Source organism: Rattus norvegicus, chromosome 5 (assembly GCF_036323735.1).
Source record: "Rattus norvegicus strain BN/NHsdMcwi chromosome 5, GRCr8, whole genome shotgun sequence".
In the NCBI taxonomy this organism is placed as follows: Eukaryota; Metazoa; Chordata; class Mammalia; order Rodentia; family Muridae; genus Rattus; species Rattus norvegicus.
Genome location: NC_086023.1, coordinates 53,287,798 through 53,308,584, shown reverse-complemented (window position 1 = coordinate 53,308,584; position 20,787 = coordinate 53,287,798). Strand labels below are relative to the sequence as shown.

The following is a 20,787-nucleotide window of genomic DNA, read 5'->3' as shown; positions in this document are numbered from 1 at the left end:
TGTATTTGGGCTTTTTGTTGTTTTTATTGTTATTGAAGACCAGCTTTAGTCCCTGGTGATCTGATCGGATGTATGGAATTATTTCTATTATCTTGTATCTGTTTTGTGATTGATTATATGGTTGATTTTAGAAGAGGTACCATGAGGAGCTGAGAAGAAGGTATATTTTGTTTTAGAATGAAATGTTCTATAGATATCTGTTACATACACTTGGTTCATAATTTTTATCAGTTTTACTGTATCTCTGTTTAGTTTCTGTTTTCATGATCTGTACATTGAAGTCTTCCACTATCATTGTGTGAGGTGTAATGTGTGCTTTGAGCTGTAGTAAAGTTTCTTTTGTGAATGTGAGTGCCCTTGCATTTGGAGCATAGATATTCAGAATTGAGAGTTTACCTTGGTGGATTTTTCCTTTGATGAGTATGAAGTGTCCCTCCTTAGCTTTTTTGATAACTTTTGTTTGAAAGTCTATTTTATTCTATATTAGAATGACTACTCCGGCTTGTTTCTTGGGACCATTTGCTTGGAAAAAGTTTTTCCCAGTCTTTTACTCTGAGGTAGTATCTGTCTTTGTCACTGGGGTGTGTTTCCTGTATGCAGCAAAATGCTGGGTCCTCTTTAAGTATCCAGTTTGTTAGTCTATGCCTTTTTATTGGGGAATTGCATCCTGATGTTGAGAGATATTAGGGACCAGTGGTTGTTGTTTCCTGTAATTTTTGTTGTTAAATGTGGAATTATGTTTGTGTGGCTATCTGGCTATCCTCTTTTGAGTTAGTTGAAAGAATATTAGTTTCTTTTTCTAGGGTTTATTTTCCCTCCTTGTGTTGAAGTTTTCCATCTATTTTCCTTTCTAGGATTGCATTTGTGGAAATATATTATATATATTTGGGTTTTTCATAAAATATGTTGGTTTCTCCATATGTGGTAATTGAGATTTTTGCTGGATATAGTAGCCTGGGCTAGCATCTGTGTTCTCTTAGGGTCTGTATGACATCTGCTAAGGATCTTCTAAGTTTCATAGTCTGTTGAGAAGTCTGGTGTAATTCTGATTGGTCTGCCTTTATATGTTACTTGACCTTTTCCCCTTACTGCTTTTAATAGTCTTTCCTTGTTTCATGCAATTGGTATTTTGACTATTATGTGATGGGAGGAATTTCTTTTCTGGTCCAATCTATTTGGAGTTCTGTAGCCTTCTTGTATGTTCATAGGCATCTCTTTCTTTAGGTTAGGGAAGTATTCTCCTATAATTTTGTTGAAGATATTTACTGACCCTTTAAGTTGGGAGTCTTCACTCTCTTCTATACCTAGTATCCTTAGGTTTGATCTTCTCATTGTGTCCTTGATTTCCTGTATGTTTTGGGTTAGAAACTTTTTTGCATTTTACATTATCATTGACTGTTGTGTCAATGTTTTCTATGGTATGTTCTGCCCCTGAGATTCTATCTTCTATCCCTTGTATTCTGTTGGTGATGCTTGTGTCTGTGGACTCCCAATCTCTTTCCTAGGTTTTCTATTTTCAGGGTTGTCTCCCTGTGTGATTTCTTTATTTTTTTATTTCCATTTTTACTAGAAAGCCATACTGGTGGTTTTGTTCAATTCCATCACCTGTTTGGTTGTGTTTTCCTGTACTTCTTTAAGGGCTATTTGTGTTTCCCCTTTAAGGGCTTCTACCTGTTTATCTGTGTTGTCTTGTGTTTCTTATGTCATTCTTAATGTCCTCTAATATAATCATGAGATGTAATTTTAAATCAGAATCTTAGTTTTCCAGGGTGCTGGGGTAACCAGTACTTGCTGTGGTGGGAGAACTGGGTTCTGATGATGCCAATTGGCCTGTGTTTCTGTTGCTTAGGTTCTTGCCCTTGCCTTCTGCCATTTGGTTATCTCTGGTGTTAGCTGGTTTTGCTGTCTCTGGCAGTGGCTTGACCCTCCTGTAAGCCTGTATGTCAGCACTCTTAGGAGACCAGCTGTCTCCTGGTGATATGGGTACAGAGAGTTGTGGCACAGATTCAGCTCTGGGCGCAGACAGAAATCTGTCCCAGATTGCTCCTCAGCTCCTGCATCTCAAGGGCTGCAGGCAGGTCCCTCTGAGCAGTAGAGGTAGTCTCACCTCTGCTCTCAGGTGTGTCAGCGCTCCTGGGAGAAAAGCTTTTTCCTGGCAGGATCTGGGTACAAAGAACTGTGGCACAGGGTCAGCTCAGGCACAGACAGAAACTGGAATGATCAAAAATAATGCTTTCAAATCCATCAAGTGAATCTTACATAATTTTTGTTTCATGTGTTTTAAAATTAAGGTGAGTTTTCTATGTTGGATCTGTTTCATATGGATCTGTTTCGTACTTTAACATGTATCCTCAGGTAGTTTTCCTTGTTTTATGATGGACTGCCATTTTGGAATTTTTCACCCTTCAGTGAAGTGATTCATCAGCTCTTTCAAAATAATAGAACCAATTATGGAGTTATTAGGCTGTAAGGTTTATGCCATTTTATTATCACTTATTACTTATGTGATGACTTGCAGGAGAGAAAACTGTTTTTGACTGTTTCTGACTCTTCTTGAGAGCAAAGTTAGATTTTAGAGTATTGCATGAGAGAAAGCTGTTTTTGACAGTTTCTCTTGTTGTAGAATGAAGTTAGATTTTTGACCATCTAAATCACCATAGCCTGCTTCGATTTCCATTCTCTTCACTGGTTTCTCTCTCCAGTTCTGTACTTCAAGTGTGCCAAATGTTACCACCAACTCTGATGCTCTTTCCTGCTATTCAGATTGTTTATCCCTTTAGCTTGTCTTCTCCACAAACCTCCGCATGACTTTGCAACTGCTTACCACTCTTCTGTGTCCTCCTGAAGCTCCCATCCTCACTCCTTCCTTGGAATCTTTAACCATCAGCCTCAGGCTCTCAGAACTTCAGGATAGCATCCTACATGATCCTGTTCTCCAGACTGTCCCACACAAACACATCAGCACAGCCCCTATTCCAGCTGCACAAACACCCAGCATGTGTACTTCTTGGTTTCCTAACTCAATAACTGTATGCTGCACAGCTCTTTCCCCAGAGTATTCAAAAGAATGTGTCCTGCACCATGTTCTTTCCTGTCTGTCTCTAGGGCTTTATACTGTTTGTTATGGAAGGACATGATTTCATTACTCTGAGTGATTTCTCTTCCTTAGAGAACACAAATTGGTGCTACCTTGGGGTACTGCATACTAATACAGATGTTGCAATCGTTCTCTGATGGCTTAAACCTAACCCATTTGTCTGAAAAACTTTTGAGTTTTGTCTCGGTAATTCTTGGAAGGAAGAAAGCCATATTTATTTTTGAAGGTTAAGGGGATATTGATATACAGAAGTAAAGTTGTAGTGTTTCTATTGCCCTCCACATACAATTTTCATGGAGAAAACATATATATGAGTGACTGAAAAATTCTGTAAGCATATATTTAGGTCAGCATAAACTTTTAAAAACTGCATTCTTCTAGAAAGAATCCTACTGTCATTGTAGAAAGTAACAGCCGGCACTGCTGCCTATGAACTTTTCTCCTGCCAGCTTTGCTCTCGGATTGCTGCATGAGTGCTTCATTCTGGGTGAAAACAGACACTATTAATTAAAGGTAAATGACAGGTAAGTATATAGGGAGAAATATATGGACAGCTATGAAGAATAATAGGCTAGCATATATGTCTATAAAAGTATGATTTACATAATTTAAATAATTGCCCAATTTTCTTCATAATAGAAAACTTTAATATCTATTATTTATTCTACAAAGTGTAGAATTTGAATATCCTTTTCAGCATTTCTTTTAAATGGCAAGGAAAAAATATTCAACACCTAACTTTGCTTTCAGTAAGAGTCAGAAACAGTCAAAAGACAAGTTATTGTCTATAATGTGAACAACTTTATCACAGTTAATAAAAAGGCACATGAACCCTGGGGCCAAATTTTATCTACCTCTCTAGTTGCTTTTTCTCTCATCTGTTTCCATGTTAGCTGGTTCCTATTTGTCCAAATCCCCCCTTGTATTTCAGTAGCTCTGTTCCCATCCCCCTCTCTGTCATCCCTTTCCTATGGTCTAACTCTTCCAGATGCCTTGATTATCTCCAACTCACATTGATCTCTAGAGCCTCAGTTCTGCATTCCTGATGTTATGCAGTGATGGAACACTATCATCATTTCAGGGTGTCGAACACCGCAGGAACTTTCCTGGTGGTGGTGTCATTCCTTACAGCAACAAGGCTAACAACCTCATCCCAGCTTTCTCATTGCCCCGAAGGTCAAGTGGAAGGCGGACTTCTATCTGATACCTGTGCTATAGCTGTCCCTATAAGAAAGAGAGCAATGATGAGATGAGGAATTCCCAAATAGCCACTTGGACAAGAGTGGATGCCCTTCCCAGACCACCTTCTTCTACCTCCTCCTAAGCTATTATGTCAAAGAGGAATTGAAGGATTTTATTTGAGTCACGACATGACTTGATCCCTTTTTACAATCTCTTTTACTCTGAAAATGGTAAAGGCAGCTTCACAATTAAAACCTGTGAATGATGCTAAGAGTTAAGTAGCAAGTGAAGACTGAAAGATAGAAGGAGAAAGAAAATGATACTTCCCTTTATGTTCAAGGCTGTCTTTGTCAGCCTTGGTCACAGAAGCTTTTAATTCAGAGGCTCCTAGTTGTTCAAAGGGCTGAAAGCTAGGCAGCAGTGATTGTTCAGCCATATGTGGAACGTCTAAATCAACCCTCACCCTCCCAAGGTTCAGGAAACATCACAGAAAAGTGTGGATGAAGAATGTAATAACTGGAGGATGGAGAGCAGTGCTGGGAAAGACTCTCTGCTGCCTGGCTGATGCACACATGGAATGATGGCAGCTGTGGAAACAGTTCCCTCCTTATGCTACGGCACAACGAACATTGCAAACTCCAGCAGAGCTGAAGAGTTGGTACACTGTTACTCTTAAATATACTGCTTGCCTAAAATCATTTCAACAAGCTTTTCCAATGCTATGTGAGATTCCCTTGGGTATAACCGTAAACAAAAGACCTTAGAAGTTTATTCACTCATAAACTCTAACATCATCTGTACAAGGTTACAGGTACTCCTTTTCAACATGAAGAAATGAACTCAGTTTGAAGGTCATTTCATGATGTAATAGAATTTAACTCTTGTTTTCTGACTTCACGTTTAGTTTCTTCCCATGTACTGTCGCTTTATAATGCCTAAATGATTATATGACAGTAATATAAGAGGAAATTTTTGGACAAAACTAAGGCCATTTTTAATTTTAAGACAAACATTTGCAACCCAATACTCTATGCATCTAACTATATAGGGTAGATGTTGAATGTGATCAAATAGAAACTGTGTTGAGGCATTTAATGAAATGAAATAAAAGCTTCGTGTTGCATCAGAAGCCTGAAGGTCATAACTCAAGAAACTATATTGCTAGTTAAAAAAAAGAGTCAGGTCCCCATGTTGACTACCTGAAAAAAAAAAAGAAAAAAGGAGAAAGGAAAAGGAGGAGAGCAAGAAGTTCCAGAAACAAAGGATTCTGTGTAAATAGTCAGGAGTGTGGGAACCTTGTTTTGAAGCTGAGACTAAAATGAAAAACCCCGTTTAGAAAGGTGAGAGATTACATAAACAGAGTCATGTGAAAACAAAGAAATGGCCTTCTCAAGCAGGGACATGGAACGTGGGTGCCATAGGCAATAACTTGGAGCAGACAGTTAAGGAGTAATTTACATCGCTAATAGATAAAGACACATTAGATGAAATTGGCAAAACCCAGCTATATAAGCCGGCCACAGAGAAGGTAAAAGAAGCACAAGGCACAGATCTCATTGCTTATAATATAAAATCTAATAAAATGGAAGAGTAAGATGAGAGCGGGTGACAAAAGAGGGTTTCTAGCTAGCAATTTTAAGCAAGGAGCCACAGCTTCAAGTGGTGCTAATTTCACTGAGAAAACAGCTGGATTGTCTGTGGTGTTGGTCAGAACATCAAGAATCTCCCACTGGGTAAAGTAGGATGTTTTAAACATGCCAAAGTGTTTTCACTAACAAAAATTGTCTCTGAGTTATTAAGCTGATTAGTAATATTGATTTAACTATAATAATGTCACAAATGACTTTGTTATGGTCTAAGGGACCTCCCACAGAGATTTTCTTTCCAAAGAAGGAGATACTAGAAACCACCATTAAAAAAAATAATGATTGACAATATCAACTATTTTTGCCTTACCTGGATAATGGAGATGATTACATCCGTGTGACGTTGACCTCACCCACCTCTCTGTCCCAGTGAGTAGAGGTTTGTAAGCTGTATCAGCGCTATGCTTTCAAATAACATTGGGACATGAATCAAAACAAAATGGTATTTTGGTGGTAAGACAGGGTCATATAGCCTTTAGCCCAATTATAAATTGTTCCACAAAGAGATGAAATGAACTCCTACAGAAACAGGGGTATGTGTTGGGGGAGCTATGAGGGGCATGGGTTTTGTCTGGGTCATGGAAACATGGCCCAGCCTGCAGTGTGACCTATGAAGAAAGCCATTTCTATAGAGACACCAGTCAGGCATCATCCAATAACTGTGAACACCAGCTAACACTAAAATTCAACTTTCCTAGGATTGGCTAGAGATGGCTCAGCTAGTGTTTGAATGGCTAATCTCTCTCTAGCCCAGTTGTTTCTCCCTTCCAATCCTGAGGACTACTTTAACACTTTTGTCTTTTCCTGATGCTTCCACATCCTAGAAGGCAATGCAAAAATTTAGAACCCAGGGCAATTAATGTAGGAAAAGATTCTCACCTTAAGGACTAAACCCTTCCTTTAGTACTTGTGATCCTTTTGGATAACCCGAGATAAAATTTATAAAATACCACCCTGGCTCTTGGGAAATGTTACTGTCCAGGTGGCATCTTCTATGAACTGTTCTCCCTAAGGGTAACATGAAAAGGAAACCTAAAAGAACTGTCATTCGAAGCAGCCACCATTTCTCCCTGGGATCCCTGGTGATCATTCTATATACCAGGAGAGGAGAACTGTGTGCTGTCTTGGTGAGTGACTTTATTATCTGATCGTTAGTTTACAACATCACAGGTGGGGTCCTTGCTATGTTTTGGAGAAACTTGTTACATAAGTTTTACTCATCAGCTGTACTAGAAATCTATGGAAAAGCAAGTTAGTTTGGGCAGCTCAAAGAACAGCAAAGTAGGAAGAACATTATGTAAATATACAGAAATTCTTAAATCTGAGACAAGGAAAACTTTATAGTACCTTAAATGCTTTCTTATAAAATTTTACTTTCTATATTATTACTGCTGTTTCTATGCTGTGACTTTTAAAATACCTGTTTTACATTTATAGTAAAAAATAGCAGGTGCTTGATACGGTATCAGCATTTGTCAGTAAATACAGAATTTATGATGAGAGGGATGAGGGATAAAATGTGTCTCTGGCACATAGCTTATATGTGAACTTTGCAAGGGTACTCACCCTCGGGATTTTTTTCATTACTTATAATTACACCTAATTCATTGTGTTTGAATAGAACTAAAAATAATTTTATAACCACTGCACAACAAAAAAGCATAATGAATTTCTCAAACCTTAGTTTACCATTCTGGCAACTTTTGTACCTTAACCTTTTTTTAAAGTTCAAGTTCAAAATGAGTGCCAAAATTTTAAAATTTGGTATGTGAGTTTCTATATTAATGATAGAACTTTCTCTTGGAAATTGAGGTAGAGATTTGATAATCAACAGCTCACCTGACATTCACCATCAGACTGTTCTTGTGCTAAACATAAGTAACTTCATAAGAATCCATTTCAGCCAAAGCATAGTTCTGCCTAATATGAACCACCACTGATTCTACCTCATGCTCAGTTCTTGGCACTTTCAAGATGAGACATACTAGGGCAACCCATCCCAAAATCACAGCTGCTTCTGTACAGTATTCAACTCAAATAAATTTGCTTCCTTAAGATCCCCTGAATTCATCAATACAAACTTTGTTATGGAATCAGTTCTTATAGAAGGAAATCATAAGGCTGGAATGAGTGTTTCTTATTCTGAGTCAACCTAATAATATTCATTCTTTGTTTTCAGAACTTCCATTCAGAAACCCTACGGTGTGACTCTTCACCCACATTAAATCACTTGGCTGTGTGTGTGTGTGTGTGTGTGTGTGTGTGTGTGTGTGTGTGTGTGTTCCCACTAATAGTATGCTTAGACAGCCACATCTTGCTTTTCTTATTACAGCATCCTCAAAGAGTAAGTTGAGAAAGCGAACTTAGTAGAACTCATCTCTGCTTTACCAGTCCAGGAAATCATATGTTAGTCTCTTGATGTCCTTTATCTAGATACCAACTATATCATGTTTGGCAATTGCCTTACTATAAGATTCAAAGTTGTTTTCTCTTTTTTGCTATTTTTTCTATTGTTGCAATTATTTTAAATAATTTCAAGATCAAGACGCTTCAGTTCAGCTAAAAATATTATAGTTTTGTTTGAGAGTTTTATATGCAGTCTTGGCACAATGATGGTGTGGTTTGATATAATGATGTCCTCTCTGACCACTGTTTCATGCCCCTACATTGTATAGCAGTTCAGTGATTGGGGAATGGTATGGCATAGCCAATAGATACGATTGGTTCAGATGTGGCCGTATGACATTTGAAAAGTCTCTGGGAAGTATTTCCCCATTTCAAAGAGACTACTGGGGAAAAAAACAGCTTTCTGTTGTGGTTCTTACTGTTCCTGTCTTGCTGGGGGTTTTGGATATGTGGCTCAGAAGTACTGCAGTCATGTTATTCCCTCTCAAGAAGAAGGCTAACATATGGCATATGCAGAGAATAGAAACTGCCTTTGTTTCTTTTCAATTTCTGGGACAAAACACCATTACCAAGGCAGCTTTAAAGGACAGCATTTAATTTGGGGCTCCTGGCTCCAGGGAGTCATGGAAGGAAGCAGCCAGGCAAGGCTCTGGAGCAGGAGCCAAGAACTCACATCCTGACAGAAAACTAGGAAGCAGTTTGAGAGCGAAACTAGAGACAGCTGGAGTCTTTTGAAACCCCAAAGCCCAACCCCTAGTGACATGATTCCCCCACAGGCCACACCTACTTCCTAATCCTTCCCTAATAGTCCTACCTCACCTGAGGTATCTGAATATACGAGCCAATGGGAACCATTCATATTCAAACCACCACAGGAACCAATGGTAAAGAAAAGAGATGTACTTCCCTATGCTAACCTTTAAGCTGGCCTACCTCTGGACTTTTAGTTATTCTGACAGTGCCAGTACAATCCCTTAGTGCTTTAAGTGTATTAGGTTCTCTGATACGTCTAAAAAAACCATTCTATTTAACATTTATTTTGGTCCTTCAGCCTCTGGCTGCCATGTCCGTTACCTGCTGCAATCACCATTACAGACCTCTGAAACCAAAACTCCCTATACCCTTTCTCCTGTAAGATGCTTTGGTGGTAGTAGTTTTGGTTTCAGAGGTCTGTAATGGTGATTGCAGCAGGTAACGGACATGGCAGCCAGAGGCTGAAGGACCACAACACAAACCACAAGCATCAAGCCCAGTGGGCACACCTCAAACAACTCCCAGCTTCCGAAACCTCAGAGTCTCCCCCCACACCACCCCAGTGACATACTTCTTCCACCAAGGCCATATCCCTTAGTCCTGCCCAAATTGTCACCAACAGGGACCAAGTGTTCAGATGCCTGAGGATATGGGACCTGTCTTATTCAAACCACAACACTGTACTCCTTGGCCCGATAGTCTCGTGTCCATATACAAAACAAGATTCATTTAGTCCAACTTTGACATCTTCAAAGTCTATCCCTCAAATGGAAACCTAATACAGCAGAAGCTTTCTAAAATATGCATATATGAAGGGGGTCTAGATGAAAGGGATCGAGATGAACTTGCCAAACAGTGGGAAAGACAGAGCCCCAAATGGACATCTCTTGTTAACAGATGAAGATTCCAATACCAGGAATGGGTTACACTGAGTTTAGCTGTTGTCCAAAGGAGTCCGATAGGAACCCCTAAACAGCCCAGGCTCTTGCCAAGACTATATATAGAGTGCTCTCCACAAACTTATGACAAGGACCTGTTGCTGAAGACAGCACCTATACAACTCATTGAACACCGAGACATCCAGCTGTTAACTACTCAGCTCTTTCAGCCAGGGGTTACTGTCTTGGATATAAGAAGATACTCTGCACATAACCAAAGAAGGAACATGAACACAAAACCCTGCTCCAAAATCGTCTGACTCCAAAGATGTCTGGGCTACAAGACAATCTAGAGCACTGGTGGCCCAAAGTCTGTGGGAGTAACCAATTAATATCTGATTCCACTGAAGGCCAACTTCAAAAAATGGAGCCCGTACTAAATGCTGCTTTGAGTGATCAAGAACCTAAGACTAGGTAGCCCAGGGTCCTAGGGTAAAACCAATGCTACTCTTGTTCTACTAAAGAGATGTTGCAATAAAATGACTGCTGATAACATCCTACGATACTCATAGATCAGAATGGTGCTCAGCCATTACCAGAGAAGCCTCCTTCAGCAACAGAGAGAACAGTTACAGAAACTCACAGACAGTATGTAGCGAGTATAAGACTCAAAACACTTGGCCCTAAACAGTGTGTCTCCTGTCTTCCTGTCTTCAGGTTTCAGTGAACCCTGTGAAAGAGGAGGCAGAAAGAGTGTAAGAGTTGGTGGAGATGGAGGGCAGTGAGAAAGCAAAGCCCTCTAAATCAATGGGACCAACACACACACGAGATCACAGAGACTTAGGCCTATGGGGCCTACCTGCGTCTGTACCAGACGGGGTCCTAAAGGAGGTTCCCTGCCTTATAATGTCAGACCAAGACTTCTGGTTGTCTGCCTTGTTTGTTTGTTTGTTTGTTTATATTTTTTGCCTATATATTATAGATTCCAGCTTTGGTGCTGTTATGGGATTCGTGAGTGAGTGTATCTGCATTTCTTAGGCCTTTTCTTGGGCTTTTTTCATTCTGTTTGTTTTGTCCTATTTCTGTGTGTTTGGTATTACTGTTGTTTGTTTTCTAATGAGAGACAGAAAGGGGGTAAATCTGGGTGGGCGGGAAAGTGTGGAAGAATTGGATGGGGGGGGACCTTAATCAGGATATTTTATATGAGAAATCTATTTTCGATAAAAGAAAAAAGTGTGAACTGTATAAATTACTGAACAAATAGAAATGAACAGATTCATAGCTCATGTCAAATTAAACGAAGACCCAATGGCTCAGGATATGAGAAGAGTACTGGTAAGAAGTCACCATGCCCAAAGTTATTTGTCTTATTTATAAACTCTGTTGCTGTCTATAATTTTACAGTTTCAAGTATGTGATCTTCAAGGCTCTAACTGTTTAAATAATTCAATAAATGCCATTTTAGTATTGAAAAATAAATAATAAAAAATAAAAATTTAAATAATCCCTAAAGTCTTTCACAGTCTTGACTGTTTAAAAGTCAAAAGTCCAGTCCCTCTTCTGAGACTCAAGACAATTTCTTAACTGTAACCACTTGTAAAATAAAGGAGTAAATTCCATTCTTTCAAGGCACAAGGGCACAGAATGTGCATTCCCACTCCAAATGGGAGGAAGGCAACACGATGAGCAAATATTTGACCCTAGCACCAAGGCTAACTCCGTCCTATAGCTCCATGTCTGATTTCAAAGGTTCTTCCCTTCCAGCGTTGATGCCTGCAAGATATATCTCTTAGGGTTGACCCACTCCCTTTGTGTAGCTCTGCTTAGAAGAACTCTCAGTTCTGGCACCTTTAACATCTTAGAGTCTCCAATACAACTCAAGCTTCACCTTCACAGCTGCTTGCAATAGCTTTCGTGCATAGTCTCCTCCCAGCTCAGACCTTTATGCTAGGGACTACCCTACACGATAGTTTCTGCTGTTGGGAATGGGTCTGTTCCAGATGTGGTCCTAGAGCTGAAAGGAGAAATGGCTTTCCATAGTGTGGAGGAACATTTTGGGACCCTTTTGTTCATGTATCCTGTCATGAGTCTAAGGTCCCACTTCGTGGATGACTCTGGCATATTCTGCTGCCAGCTTGGTATAGAACATTGGGCCCTTGATTGACATGTTCAGATGTTTTAGTTTGTTGTTTATTTCTGGGAGCAGAAGATCCCTCAGACACTTTGTCTTCACAAGCCGAAAGATTAATTGCCTGTGGTCTTTGCCTGGGAGCATCCTTCCCTTTATTTCAATAGCTCCTCCTTGGTGGCATTAATCTCCCTAACAGTCCCTTTCAGCACAATCCTTGACTGTCTAAATGTTCCACTTGTCCTTTTACTTTCCAAACTGGGTATGCTGTATTTTTTTCTTTCTGCTCCACTTGTTTTATGTGTATGATTTTTTTTATTGTAAGCTTGCAACAGAGTGATTATGAATAACCATGCAAGAGTCAGTTTTAGATGTTTTGAAATCTCCTCTACCAGAAATTTATTTAGTCTCTTACTTTAAAATGTATCCCCAGACAAGTTTTTGGTATATGTACAGAAAGCAACTACCAATGAAAATATTGCAAGAATGGTCCATTTGCTAATATTTTCCTTCCCTAAACTTCTTGAGCTGGTTGTCCCTGGTCGATGTTGTCCTCACCTCTGTTTTCTGAGCTCCTAGGACATCCCCTTAAATTCAGCTAACAGTTTTTATTGTTTTTCTACTCCAAAGTCCAAAGGTCTACCACATTTCTCAAAAACAAAACAAAACAAAACACCTTACCTCACAGTAAGCTGCCTTCTAAATACCTCTGCTCGTGCTCATAGATACAAGCCTTCGTCAGAGAAGGCTGTCTTTACAACAAACAGTGGTGAATGCACAACCTCTTAACTGCCCTGGGTTCACAGAATAAACACCAAATATGCAACCAGCCCTGAACAAGACACTTATACTACCATCTCCAAGCTCAGAGAACACTGCAGAAGAGGAGGCATTCTCTAGTCACAGAGTGGACATTCTGATTAATAATTCGCAATAACTATGGTTAAATTAGGCCCATACAAGATAAGCTCTCCCAGCTACTGATCAAGGGAGGGTAAAGGGCAAACGGGACCTTTCCCTTCATCTCTGAATTTTTGGAAATTGGTTCTGGAAGAGGGGAATTCCGTCTTCAGTTGTGTGTCCACCAGTGACCCCTCTAGGCTCCAACATGTAGCTCCAAACTCATGGCCACAAGATGCCCCTCATTGGTACCAGTAAGTCATAGGCAATACAATCAGCATGAACACACAGAGAGAGGTGTGGAGACGGGGATGGGTGAATAGGGATGATAGGGAAGTGGGAGGTAAGCAGGTCAGTGCATTACATACATGTGTGAAAATATCTAAAAACAAATTTACTTAAAAAAGAGAACACACTGATTCAAAAAGAACCCCTGAACATGGTGTAATTATTTTATGAAACAAGTTATATAAAAGCCAAAGATTAACCCTAGCACAATGGTAGTGAATAACTTTACTGTCCAGTTCTCATGAACTGACAGGTATTCCTGACAAAAAAGAAACATATGAATTAAATGACAACCTAATCAAATAGTCTTATCAGACATCTACAGAAGATTTCATCTAAATGTTTCATTACACAAAACATTCTCAGGAACCCAGAGAACATTTTCAAAAATAGATAATATGTTAGTACATAACAAGTCTCAACAGATAGAGCAATTTGAACTAGTTTTTGTATTCTGTCTGATCCCGATGGGAAAAGACTGTAAACAAGCAACTGAGAAACCCCAGAACATAGGAGAGCTCATGGAGGTTAGACAACACTGTACCAGTGATAAATCAGTCTTTAGAGAAACCAAGAAGGAGCTTTTAAAAATTCTAGAATAAAATGAAAATGAAAACACAATGTTCCCAAACCTATAGGACATAATGAAAGCATTCTTAAGAGGGAAGTTTGCAGTTCTGTTCATAAGAAATCGGAGATCTCAAACAGCTTAACGACACACCTTGGGGCCCTAGAAGAAGAGGAACAAGCAAACATTAAATCAGTAAATAGAAATAAATTGAGATCAAGCATTAATTAATGAAATGGAAGCAAGCAATACAAAAAATTGATGGATGGAATAAAGAGTTAGCTCTTTAAAAACATGAACAAAATTTACAAACCCTCAGTCAAACCAAATGAGAGAGAGAAAAGAACAAATTAGTAAAATTTAAAAGGAATGGGGAGCCATTAAAACAGTTACCAATACAATTTTAAAAAGTCATTAGGTCTTACCTTAAAAGCCTACATAATATTAAGCTGGGAAAACATAAAAGAAGTGAATAATCTTTATATATATGAAATTAAAAATTTAAATATATCAATAAATCACTGAGATTTAAGCAGCAATTAAACACCTCCTGAATTAAACAGCCCAGACCTAAATGGATTAACTTCAAAATTTACTAAACCCTCAAAGAAAAACTAACCCTATGAAATAGAAAAGGAAGGAAACTAAAAGAATTTTTATGAAGTTACAATCACTTTAATACACACACACACACACACACACACACACACAGAGAGAGAGAGAGAGAGAGAGAGAGAGAGAGAGAGAGAGAGAGAGAGGAAGATGCAGCAGCCAAAGAAAATTACATCAAGTTTGCTTGATGAAACCTATACAAGAAAAATTCTTTTTTTAATATGCTGTATAACATTTTTTTATTAGATATATTTCATTACTTACGTTTCAAATGGTATTCCCTTTCCCGGTTTCCTGTCCATAAGTCCCCATTCTCACCTCCTCCCCCATATGGGTGTTCCCCCATCCTTACCCCCCCGACATTCCCCTGCACTGGGGGTCCAACCTTGGCAGAACCAAGGGCTCCCCCTCCTACTGATGCCCCAACAAGGCTATTCTCTGCTACATATGCAGTTGGAGCCCTGGGTCAGTCCATGATTTGTAAATTGATCTAAATAAAATATCAAAAAAAATCATTCACTATAATCAAGCTGTCTATATTACAGAGATGCAAAGATAGTTTAGTATACATAAATGAAAGATGTTCGTATATTTTGTAAGTAGACACAAAAAGAGAAATCACACTGTCCTCTGTTTAGATGAAGAAAGGTCTTTTGAAAATAAAAAAAAAACATCCTTTAATGTTGAAAATCCTGAATAAACTTGGAAAAGATGAAACATTTTTCAACATAATAAAGTTTATATATGATAAACCTAGAACCCACATTATAATAAAATTATGATAGGATTCAAAACACTTGCACTTAAGTCAGGAAAAGGACAAGGATATTTTTTCTCAACTCTTATTTACTATACTACTGGAAATTTTAGCTAAAACAATAAAATTAAAATAAATAAATAAATAAATGGGATGTAATAGAAAATGAACTCAAAGCATGTCTATTTGCAGTTATTAAGATTCTACAGATGACACCTAGAAGTTTCCAAAATCCAAATAAACAAACTAAAACAAAAAACAAACAAAAAACCCTCTTACAGCTAATGGACAGCTTCAGCAAAGTAGCAGGATACAAATTTTAAAAATTAGGAAAACAATTCTTTTCACGATAGCCTAAAAAATACCTTTTAATAAACCAAACATGGATATGAAAAATATCTCTACAATTAAAACTTTGAAAAGATGCTCCAACATATAACAAGGACACATGCTCCACTATGTTCATAGAAGTCTTATTTATAATAGCCAGAAGCTAGAAAGAACCCAGATGTCCCTAAACAGGGGAATGGATACAGAAAATGTGGTACATTTACACAGTGGAGTACTACTCAGCTATCAAAAACAATGACTTCATGAAATTCATAGGCAAATGGATGGAACTGGAAAATATCATCCTGAGTGAGGTAACCCAATCACAGAAAAACACACATGGTATGCACCTGGAGATAAGTGGATTTTAGCCCAAAAGCTCAAATTACCCAAGATATAATCCACAGACTACATGAAGCTCAAGAAGAAAGATGGCCAAATATTCATAGGAGATACAGAGACAAAGTTTGGAGCAGAGACTGAAGGAAAGTCCATCCAGAGACTGCCCTACCTAGGGATCCAGCCCATACACATACAGCCACCAAACACAATTTTGCTGATGCCAAGAAATGCATGCTGACAGGAGTCTGACATAGCTGTCTCCTGAGAGGCTCTGCCAGAGCATGACAAATACAGAGGCAAATGCTCACAGCCAACCATTGAACTGAGAATAGGGTCCCCTTTGGAGGACTTAGAGAAAGGATTGAAGGAGCTGAAGGGGTTTGCAACCTCATAGGAACAACAACACCAACCAACCAGAACTCCCAGGGACTAAACCACCATCCAAATAGTTCACATGGACTGACCCATGGCTCCAGCTGGATATGTAGCAAAGAAAGGCCTGGTTGGGCACCATTGGTAGGAGAAGCCCTTGGTCCTGCCAAGGCTTGACCCCCTCGCCCCCCCAGTATAAGGGTGTATCAGGGCGGGGAGGCAGGGAGGCAGGAACGTGTGGGTGAATGGGTGGGGGGAAAACCTCATATAAGAAGGGGGAGGGGTAAGGGATGGGGATTTATGGACGGGAAACTGGGAAAGGGGATAACGTTTGAAATGTAAATTTTTAAAAAATCCAATAAAAAAGAAAACAATAAATAAAAGTCTTTGAAACTAAAAAAAAAAATAAATAAATTCAAGAAGACACTGGAAGATAGAAAGTTCCCCCATGCTCGTGGTTAGGAAGAATCAATATTATAAAGAACATGTCCTACCAATCGTAAGCTACAGACTCAATGCAATCCCAATAAAAGTTCCAGCAACATTCTTTACAGAAATGGAAGAAAAATAATATTAAATGGAAGCAGTGGCTTGAGTGAGAACGTTCCCCATAGGCTCAGATGTTTGAATATTTAGTCCCCAGTTGGTTGTGCTGTTTTAGTAGGTCTAGGTGCTGTGCCTTATTGGAGAAAGTATATCGCTTAGGGAAAGTTTTGAGGTTTAAAAAATTCCCACCTCACACTCTTCTTTTGCCTTCTTCAAGATGTGAGCTCCCGGATATTCCAGCTACCATGATGGCCCTTTGCTACTATGATTCCCTGCCATTATGAACTCATCCCTCTGGAGCCTCAATTCCAAATAAACTCTTATATTTTTATAACTTGCCTTGGTCATGATGCCTTATCCCAGCAACAGAAAAGCAACTAATTCAACCCTGCCCCAAAGCCATCCTTAGCAAAACAGAGCGGGGCTGGAAGTGTCACCTACCTTGATCTCAAGTTATTCTGAAGAGCACAGTAATAAACATGGCGTGCTTGATACTGATACAAAAAGAGGCCCAGATTGATCGTGTAGAATGAAGAAGATCCACAGTTCCTTGACCAAAAACACACAAAGGGCAGAATTGTACTGGAAAAACTGGATATTTACATGAAGAAAAATGAAAGTTGATCCTTATCCCTGGCCCTGCACAGATCAACTTCAGTTGGTTCAAGTATCACAACGTAAGATCTGAAACCGTTAGAGAAAACTAAGTAGTAAACATCTAGATATAATCACAGCCCAAAACTTCCAGAATAAGATTCTAGTCACTCAGGAAATAAGAACGGCGGCAAATGGAATATCATGCAAGTAAAAAGCTTCTGTACAGCAAGAAACTGTCTGTAAAGCAAACTTCTACAAAGCAAAGAACCTGTCAATCAAATAATGAGACAGCCTACACAGAGATAAAAATTTTGGGTATAGAAACAACAGAGAATTGGTATCTAGGTTATACAGAGAATGTAAGAAACCAAGTGTCAAGAACACAAGCTACTTAGTCAAATGTCGGGTATGAAACTAAATGAAGAATTTCCAAAAGAAGGAATTAGTCAAGATGTGCTAACTAGTGAAACAGTTCCTCAACTTTTATGCAGTTAACGTCCTGTCCCTGATAGGATTTTGCTCCACAGGAGGAAAAAACATGCCTGCTGCCGTAAACCAGTCTAAAGTCCCTGGCTAGGGAGGTCATAGGATCTCGTATGGTGAACTTATTGCTGATATTTTATTAGAGGGACATCTTGCTAAACTGCTTTCTAAATATTTATTTACCTACCTATATATTAGTGCTTCTCTCAACTTTGGTCAGAGAAGCTTCTTCTTGGATTGGACAGCAGTCAATGCCAAGACATAACTGGTCAAAGTACTGAGAATAAATGACCACTGAGGACTCCATTCTAAGTGAGACATTTAGGTCACACCCCCTGAACCATGAGGTTTGGGAACATCGTGGGAGAGGCCAGGGGAGTGCGAGATGCTTTCTCTGGACATGCATGCCATTACACTCATGAACTCAAAGCAGCTGTTCTTGTCTGCACGAGACTTTCGTGAGATTTGGCATGCCAATATTCTACCACAGATCAGAGAAGGAATTATGAGACACCCCACTACCACCCCTGATTGAGGAGCTACTGGCAACTGATGGATCCTAGAGGAGGCTCTCATTTCTCTTGAGGAGTGGGGCTGCTGGTGGTCTACCCATGTTCCTTTGCAGGCAGACAGGTTTAACTGGACTGAATGGCTTATAAAAAGAGTGAGGAGGAGGAAAAGGGAGGAGGAGGGAGGAGGGAGGAAGAGGGAGGAGGAGGACAAAGAAGAAGAAAATCTGGTAAGTCTAGGAGAGTGGGTTGGATATGATCTAGATACATTGTCTGCACATATAAAATTGTCAGCTAACAATTTTCCTAAAGTAAGAAAGCAGGTACTTCTCAGAAAATTGGAAAATAAAAATGCATTTTTTTTCCTTAGCAACTTCGTAGGTTTAGACAATGTCAAAGCAGTCATAAACCAAAGGGGTCAAAGGCAGGGATGGCACTGCTTTGCAGGGATACCGTTTGCCTGCTGCGGCCAAGAGCAGGGATTTCCAGCTTCTTTTCTACCTACATTTCCATTCCAAGTTCTCATCTCTGAACAGTGTTTCAGCACTTAGTCTGTTCAGTCTGGATCTGGAGGTGATCTCCCATCGGGCCCGTTGCCTGAGAAGGTGGTTGTATCAGCCTTCATTTCTGATGGATTTGTGGTTTCCTGGGACACTTGGTTGTGACTTATCTCTCATGGCTCTGCTGTGTGGTCTCTATTTCTACCATCTCTCACATGTCTCTGGGAAGAGAAGAACTTCTTTCCCAGACAGCTGCTGAGTTTCTCGTCAGAGAAACCAACCAGCCTCTTTGTCTGCCACTGAGAAGACCTAGAAATCCGCCTCTGTCCTTTCGTCTCTCATTCCTTTGTGCACAAATCAAACTAAGTGAGCTATGTCTGAAATCCTCCTAGATGTGAAAGCCTAAACAGCACTTATCCCAAAACAAGTGCGTGGCTCATTTTTGCTATTGTTGCTGTTGTTAAGTTTCCCCTGTGTATTAGTTACTTTCTCTTACTGTGATAAAATGCCAGCCTTCAAAGCAACGAAAGGAAGAAAGACTTTACTTTGGCATACAGCTACAGAAGAATAGAGGCTATTGTGGTGAGAAAGGTACAACATGGCAGGAGAAGGAGGAAGCTGGCAAATCGCACACTCATTGCTGCACCCAGTGCAGGAAGTGGGAAAAGCCTTTAAACCCTCGTGTCCCATACTTACCCAACAGGGCTTTACCGCGATGCTGTCAACTGAAGATGAAGCTTAAATGCATGAGTCTGTGGAGAACGCTTTTCATTTCGATTTCACACTGGGCCACCTGAATCAGTAAAAAAAATGTTCAAAAATTTTATATGTGGAGGAGTTGAGGGAGCAAAAGGAACAGGATCAAAATATACGGAAAAGTTAAATATATTTCCCTCAATTAAATTCGTATTAGGACTACTTGTTCTCCGTGGAAGACCAGCAGCAAGAATTTTCCAAGCCTATAGAAAGTTTGATTCTAGGCTAAGGAATTATGCCCAGTCCTGAGCTGAGAGCACTTCTGACACCCCACTCACACAGCAACACAAAGTGATCTCTTAACACTAACACTAAACATCATTCGGCTAGTCCACAAACGGCACGTTGAGGTAACAGCAAACAAAGATCCAAACACCCACTTAAAGATGAGAGTAGAGGTCCGTACCAAGGGACAAATGGCCCAATTCCAGGCCTCTGTTTCATCAGAAAACTATAAACAACATTAAATCAAGGTGAAGTAAATGATTTGAATAGATTGATAACTATTAGATGGATAAAAGCAGTTATTAAAAATCACCCAACTTTTAAAAGTCCAGTATCAGAAAAATATATCACAGAAGTCTATCAAACCTTCAAAAAACATACAACACTGTGGCAGGTTTGTGTGTACACACAAGGACACTCACCCACCAAAATGACTCTTTTCTGCTTTACTTCCTCTTAGCATATGGGGGTTTCCTATCACAGTATCCCTTTTATGGAAAAAAGTCTGTGTGGGTGTTAAAAAGCACCATCTCAGTTTAGAGATTTATGTTTCTATAACATCATAATGTGCGTAGCCATTCTTTTTTTTTTGACCATGCATCTATGAGACCAGAAACAAACTTACATTTCATAGGTTGTCTGTGCAAGCTAAAGTCTAGCAGGCTCCTAGAATCAAATGCATAACTGTGAGGGCCTTGACTCTCCCCCAAGTTGAAAACCATATTCCAGATAAGTTATCTGGGTTTTGAACTTTCCAGATCTGAACCAGGATACAGCAATGTTTTCATCTTGTCTATGTGGGGTTTTGTGTGTGTGTGTGTGTGTGTGTGTGTGTGTGTGTGTGTGTGTGTGTATTTGTGTTTGTTCTTTCTCTGTGACCTTTCTGTCATCAACTATTTGTAAACAGTAGTT

The 20,787-nt window shown here is 39.4% G+C and overlaps 1 long non-coding RNA gene across 1 annotated transcript in view; it reads right to left on the bottom strand.

Moving 5' to 3' along the window:
- LOC103692331 (uncharacterized) overlaps nt 1-20,787 on the bottom strand; it is a 79,079-nt gene that overhangs the window by 13,051 nt on the left and 45,241 nt on the right. The window contains exon 4 of the long non-coding RNA XR_005504709.2: nt 19,591-19,687. This is a non-coding gene — a long non-coding RNA (uncharacterized LOC103692331). The remainder of the gene's footprint in view (nt 1-19,590; nt 19,688-20,787) is intronic.